The sequence below is a fragment of the Centroberyx affinis genome, unplaced genomic scaffold (genome assembly GCF_046629955.1).
Source record: "Centroberyx affinis isolate AG114_WGS23_722 - 3 ecotype Tasmania unplaced genomic scaffold, CSIRO-AGI_Caff_v1 ptg001414l_1, whole genome shotgun sequence".
Classification (NCBI taxonomy): Eukaryota; Metazoa; Chordata; class Actinopteri; order Beryciformes; family Berycidae; genus Centroberyx; species Centroberyx affinis.
The window spans coordinates 197,073-203,882 of record NW_027279892.1 but is presented as its reverse complement, the minus strand read 5'-3'; positions in this window follow the sequence as shown (position 1 = coordinate 203,882).

Here is a 6,810-nt window from a genome sequence, read left to right as displayed (position 1 = left end):
TTATAAACTATTAAATAATGTATAAATGAATACCTTAGTTAACATGAACACCATTAGTAAATTATTACCGGACATATTAGTTAACTGTTAATGAATGTACCCTTATTGTAAAGTGTTACCCATTTATTTGTTTGCAATTTATCTAGTGAAAAACAGTAAGCACTTAAGAGCTGTGATACAATACATGCAGATTAGAGCCACAGATAAAAAGATATATATATAGAATCAGAATTAGAATTAGAATTATCAGACAATCAGAAAATGACATCATGTCATTCACTATAAAGTTGCCCCATAAAGTTATTATATCATGCTCTGATTATAATAATTATCACACACTCCCAATGAGCTTATAATGCTTATAAAGCCCTTTGAGCACCACCCCACAAGTAAAATGTCATGAAGTGTTTTTTTTTGTTTTTTTTCCCCCCTCTTGTTTGTGTGGTCTCCCATTTGGAATCGGGCGTGTTTACATGTGTAGTCGTGGTTCATTTTTAGCCGTGCGACAGCTTTCCCACTCGCTCAAACCCTGAGCCAACAGGCTCCATGCCTGACGTCAGTGTAGAGGGGCCCCACAGACGTTTGTGGTGTCTGTGTGTGTGTGTGTGTGTGTGTGTGTGTGTGTGTGGGATGGGAGACTGGAGGGTTTTCTCTGGAACTCCCGTCTTACTCACCGCCTGGCTCACTGCGGCTCGGTCGCGCGCTGAGTTCGTACAGAGGATAAGAGCTGGAATAGAAAGAGGACTTTTTCCCCCCCCATCAAAGTCCCTCAAACAGGGAGCCGCTATAGGCCACGGATCCTCGTTTGAGCCAAGGTTTTGTCTCAGGAACCCCCATCAGGGACAGGGTTTTAGTTCTTAGATCTGATTTACTTTCCGACCGTTTGTCATCGAGAGCCATGTGCAGGTTTTCATTCCAGCCAAACGCCACAGCAGCTGATGTCAGTGATTTACACCTTCAATCGGCCGCTTTAGTGTTCGGTTGGAACGGAAACGTGGCTCTCGATGGCACACTGTTGAGAACCACTGGTCTATACGGTAGACTAGATATTAGTGGAGAGTGAAATTAGATTCTATACATTCTACCGAGAAATTTCTAGCGAAACTGAAACCATATTTTGCTGGTATTCCTTTTTACCTCCACCAAGGAGGTTATGTTTTCGGTGCCGTTTGTCTGTTAGCAGGATTCCGGAAAAACTACTGGGCCGATTTTCATGAAACTTGGCGGAAGGGTGTAGCATGGGCCAAGGAAGAACCCGTTAAATTTTGGAGCGGATCCGGATCCGACTCATGAAATTTGCATATCATAGCAGACTGGACTATTGGCCTTGGCGGAGGTCTGCGCTCTCCGAGTGCCCTTCTAGTTTCACTTATTTCCAACAACTGATGATTCTCAAACATTTCCTACATAGCGAATAATACATTTGAGTCTCTTTTTGGTGAGATGCTATTGGCTGAGTTGGGTCTGCAGTGTTTAAACTTTGACCTCAATGTTGTTACCAGTACCAATAATAGTTGATATTATGTGCCGATATTCAATAGCTTTAAATTTGGCAGGTGCTCTACTACATGACAAGTGTTTCCTCCAGAATTCTATTCTTGTCAGGGTGGCAAAGCCTCTGAAACAGCATTTAGACCATCATGGGACACTCAAATCTCAATAATTAATAGTAGATATTGATGCATGCTTGTGTGGAATCTGATCAAAATATCTCATTAGAATCCATTTAGGTTAAGGTCTTCCTATAGACAACTCTACAATAAATATGTAATCAATCAAACTTAAAGGATAAGGCCGGTGTTTTTTAATGCGTTGCTTACTGTCAACAAATCCTATAAAAATAACAAAATCAACAATGATTTTGCGATCTCAGGAAAGTAGTTCCGTAGCACTGAAAATAGTCCCCGGCGTAATGATGAATTTGTTCCCATTTGAATTTGATTTGGTAATAACTACAACAGCCTGACTTTTCATGGTAACAGTTAGTGATTTTTAAAATAGAAACTATGTCTCTGTGAGCTGTATTTCAAGGTTTTTAGCTTACAGTTGGAGCCAATGACTTCCGGTTTGAAGGCTAAAAACTGTACGTGGGAAGTCGGAAAGTAAGGGGAGTAGAGCAAACGCATTGTTGATTTTGTTATTTTCATAGGATTTGTTAATGGTAAGAAATGCATTAAAAAACACCGGCCTTATTCTTTAATCATATCCATCATATCAGAGGCGGACGATACCGACTGATCAATGTTTGATTTTCCATCAGTCTAACCCCAGTTTTCCCCACATGCATTTTCAGATACCCTTTACTGATACGGCCGTAGCACAGAGGCCACGGTCAGCCAAGGTAACAGAGCTCCAGCCACTGAACAGTCAACAGGCGGACCACCCTCCGCGTGCTGCCCGGCTATATCTGTATATGTGTATATGTGTGTGTGTGTGTGTGTGTGTGTGCAGTCTCTGTGCGCGCCGCCCCGAGTTTGGCGAGATGGGTCAGCAGTGTTTAAACAATGGCCGGATGAGAAGAAACAGAGCATGGCAGCGGGGCGGCAGCGGGAGAGGGGGGGAGCGGGGGGGAAGGGCCCGAGTGAGTCCACGTCTGAAAACTGACTCACTCTCTGCCTCCCAGACATCGGGGCTGAATCACTCCAGATTAGGGGGCCCGGCAATTACAGTCCCTGACACACATTTGGGGCTTTGTGTTTTTTTTGGGGGGGGGGTTTTTTTTTTTTTTTGCAGTCCATCCCGCCAGGCGTTTGATCAAAAACAACCTTTTTTTGTCATCATGCCCACCGCAACATTAAACGCTGTGTGGATCATGTTTTTTTTTTTACGATACATTTACTTGACCTCCAACAATCTCGTTAGCGTTGTTTTCCTGTTTACCTCAGGTTGCCATGTGTATGGCACAGCCACACACACACACACACACACACATATGCATACATACATTCAGGGGTAGTGGAGGCAAACCCACCTAAACTCAGGTTAACCCATCTTTTTATTTGCAAAGAGTTTACCCAAATCTTCAAGCTCCTTAACACTTAAATTCATAGTATACATCAGTGATTCTCAATCTTTTTCATATCAAGGACCCCTAATTTAGTCCACATTAGAGCTGGGGAACCCAATTTGATAATATTTTGCCTCTTGAATACAAATCTGAGAATATTTTTATTGTCAGATATGATTTTGTCCAGAATCCCATGACTATCTGTATTGTAGGTAGAGAGATAACAGAGAAACTATGATCAAAACAGTCATTCCTCTACATTCACTAATTGTGTTCACTTCTTGTAAATGAAATAATGCTGAAGTTTAATAATATATCAATTTGCTGGGGACCCCCTGGAACTCTGTCAAGGACTCCTGGTGGTCTCCGGACCCCATGTTGAGAACCACTGGTATACATCATATATAAGTCACTGGCATATATTCTGGTATTGTCAAAAGATTGTCAGGTTCTGGGAAAATGTACACATTATTTTGAACAACATACTTGGTTATGATATACCTCTGATATGTGGTACATTATACCTAGGAAACATAACAAAGGAGATAGTATCAGGTGATGAGGTATGAGTTCAAGGGTCAGATTTCAGGAAAAATGTATATTGTTTACTCAGCAAAATGACACTAACAATGTAGGATTGATTACATGATGCCCTATATACTTACATATAAGAGTATCGGTATGCATGATAACTGTAACCCACAACATATATATAGTTTTGTTATTGTGTGTGTGTGTGTGTGTGTGTGTGTGCTTGGCTTGCGACTATACTGTTTTGTACATTAAAATGAACAAAAAAATCAATAAAAAAACACAATTTACTTTTGTTTGGTGGTTGTTTACCTTATAATCACTGACTAGAGATCACATTTTACCCACCTTTTTATTATAGCTTCATACATACTACATACTTCCATACAGAGAGTCAGGGTTGAGCGCAGATGAAAATAAATGTTCCTTTTATCTGTGGAATTTAAAGCTAGGCCCTAAGCCTCCCCGAGCAAACTGATTGTGATAGGAGTCAGTGGGAGGAGAATCAAGTGTGGGCTGAAACATGCTGAAGCAATAATAATCTCTAATGTGTTCCATCTCCCATAAAGAATTGTACCTGGTGCCACTCTGGCTGCCCCTCCACCTCCTACCATCCCGCCGCCATATACAGAAGAACTCTCCCACACACTCACACACTCCCTGAAAACACCCTGACAGCGTTAGGGATCGCAGTCAACGCAACACACACCCACACATGGCCCTGAAAACCCTCTTAGCGAATACACTAAGTTTTTGGTAGATTGTTGTCCCATTGCTGAACTTAGCTGTTAAGTGATGAATCATAAACACCAAAATCATCCACGTGTCCCCAGTAGATCATTGGGTTCAGTGCTCCATGCTAACACTTTAGCATACACTATGTTGAATGATATAGGCTCTATGCTAACACTTTAGCATACACTATGTTGAATGATATAGGCTCTATGCTAACACTTTGTTGTACACTATGTTGAGTGATAAGACTCCATGCTAACACTTTAGTATACACTATGCTGAGTGATAATAGGCTCCATGCTAACACTTTAACATACACTATGTTGAGTGATAATAGGCTCCATGCTAACACTTTAGCATACACTATGTTGAGTGATAATAGGCTCCATGCTAACACTTTAACATACACTATGTTGAGTGATAGTAGGCTCTATGTTAACACTTTGTTGTACACTATGTTGAGTGATAGTAGGCTCTATGCTAACACTTAAGCATACACTATGTTGAGTGATAGGCTCCATGCTAACACTTTAACATACACTATGTTGAGTGATAGTAGGCTCCATGCTAACACTTAAGCATACACTATGTTGAGTGATAGGCTCCATGCTAACACTTTAACATACACTATGTTGAGTGATAATAAGCTCCATGCTAACACTTTAGCATACACTATGTTGAGTGATAATAGGCTCCATGCTAACAGTTTAACATACACTATGTGATAGTATAGGCTCTATGCTAACACTTTGTTGTACGCTATGTTGAGTGATAGTAGGCTCCATGCTAATACTTTAGCATACACTACGTTGAATGATAATAGGCTCCATGCTAACACTTCAGCATACACTATGTTGTAGTAGTATAAAGTTGTTCATGGTTTTTATTATATGACCTGTAGATTCCTAAATTTAAAAAAAAAAGTAAATGTAGCCAGGTTTATTTTTGGAACTATTTCAGGTGAGTAACCACGTATTCATTTTTAGCTGTACACAGTCTCCCATCACCCACCACCTTCACCATCATCACCTTAGTTGGTGTTTTAGGATATTGCCAAGTGCATTTCTTGTTTTTGTCTTCAGATGAAAGCATGAAGTATGACCAACATTAATGACACTAACGGACGACAACTTGCCCAATATTATCATTTCTTCCCATTTTGTAGGTGCAGGATTCAGGAAGCCAATTTATTCACGCCAACCCAGCTGATGGAAACGCCTTTTATTTGTTGCGATATTTCAAAACGTTGTGTAAAATTCACTTGACAGCTCCGCAGAAACACAGCTCCCGTCACATCGCTCAAGTTCCGGTTCAGCGCAACACACATTCTCACATGGCTGCATGTCGCAGTAAAACACCGGGCAAGAAATCCACATTTAAATCGCCTGTATGTTGGAGCACTTAAGGGACGGCGCGAGGCACGGTATACATTTTTCTCCAATGTGGTTCCTCGCTCTTTGTCAGTTCTTGAAAAGACTTAAAGTATGGTCATATATCATTCTTATAAAACTTTAATATCCAGGAGGGAGCCGTGCTGTAATGAGCTGGGTTTTCCTCCTACAGCTCTTCTCTCCGGGGATGGACCGCAGCGTGGAGATGGTTGAACACCGGCATGAAGGCAAAGGCAGCTGCTCGGACTCTGCTGCGGCGGAAGGAGCAATATAGTGGCGTAGTGCGGTGGTTCTCAACGTGGGGTTCGGGGACCACCAGGGGTCCTTGAGGGGGTTCCAGGGGGTCCCCAGCAAACTGATGAATTGTTCAACTTCAGCATTATTTCATTTAAAAGACGTTAACACAGTTAGAGAATGCAGAAGAATTACTATTTTGATCATCAGTTATCTCTCTTCCTTCTGGACAAAATCATATCTAACAATAAAAATATTCTCGAATTTGAGTTTGAGAGACAAAAACTCAGTCAATGGGGGTCCACGGCCCAAATGTACTAAATTAGCAGTCCTTGCTATGAAAAGGGTTGAGAATCACTGCCCTAGTGCTGTTATGGCAGTGATTCCCAACCTTTTTCATATCAAGGACCCCTAATGTAGTACATATTAGGGTCATGGACCCCCATTTGACCCAAATATTTTTATTGTCTTATATGATTTTGTCCAGAATTCCATGACTATATTGGAGGTAGAGAGATAACTGTGAAATTATGATCAAAACAGTCATTCTTCTACATTCTCTAATTGTGTTAACTTCATGTACATGAAATAATGCTGAAGTTTAACAATTCATCAATTTGTTGGGGACCCCCTGGAACCCCCTCAAGGACCCCTGGTGGTCCCCGGACCCCACATTGAGAACCACTGTGTTATGGGATACACTATGCCATGATACACATTATATGTATGCTGCTTTACAATATCTACAGATCGGGTTTGTGTTCTTGGCTCAGATTTCTTTACCCACAAATTGTCCTGTTTTTGTACCCCACCTTAAACTTGTTCTGTCATTTACAAATTTATCTTCATTTTCAGTTATCACAACAATAATCCTATCATGACCTTGGACAATTTTATCAGTTGTGGCCTTGT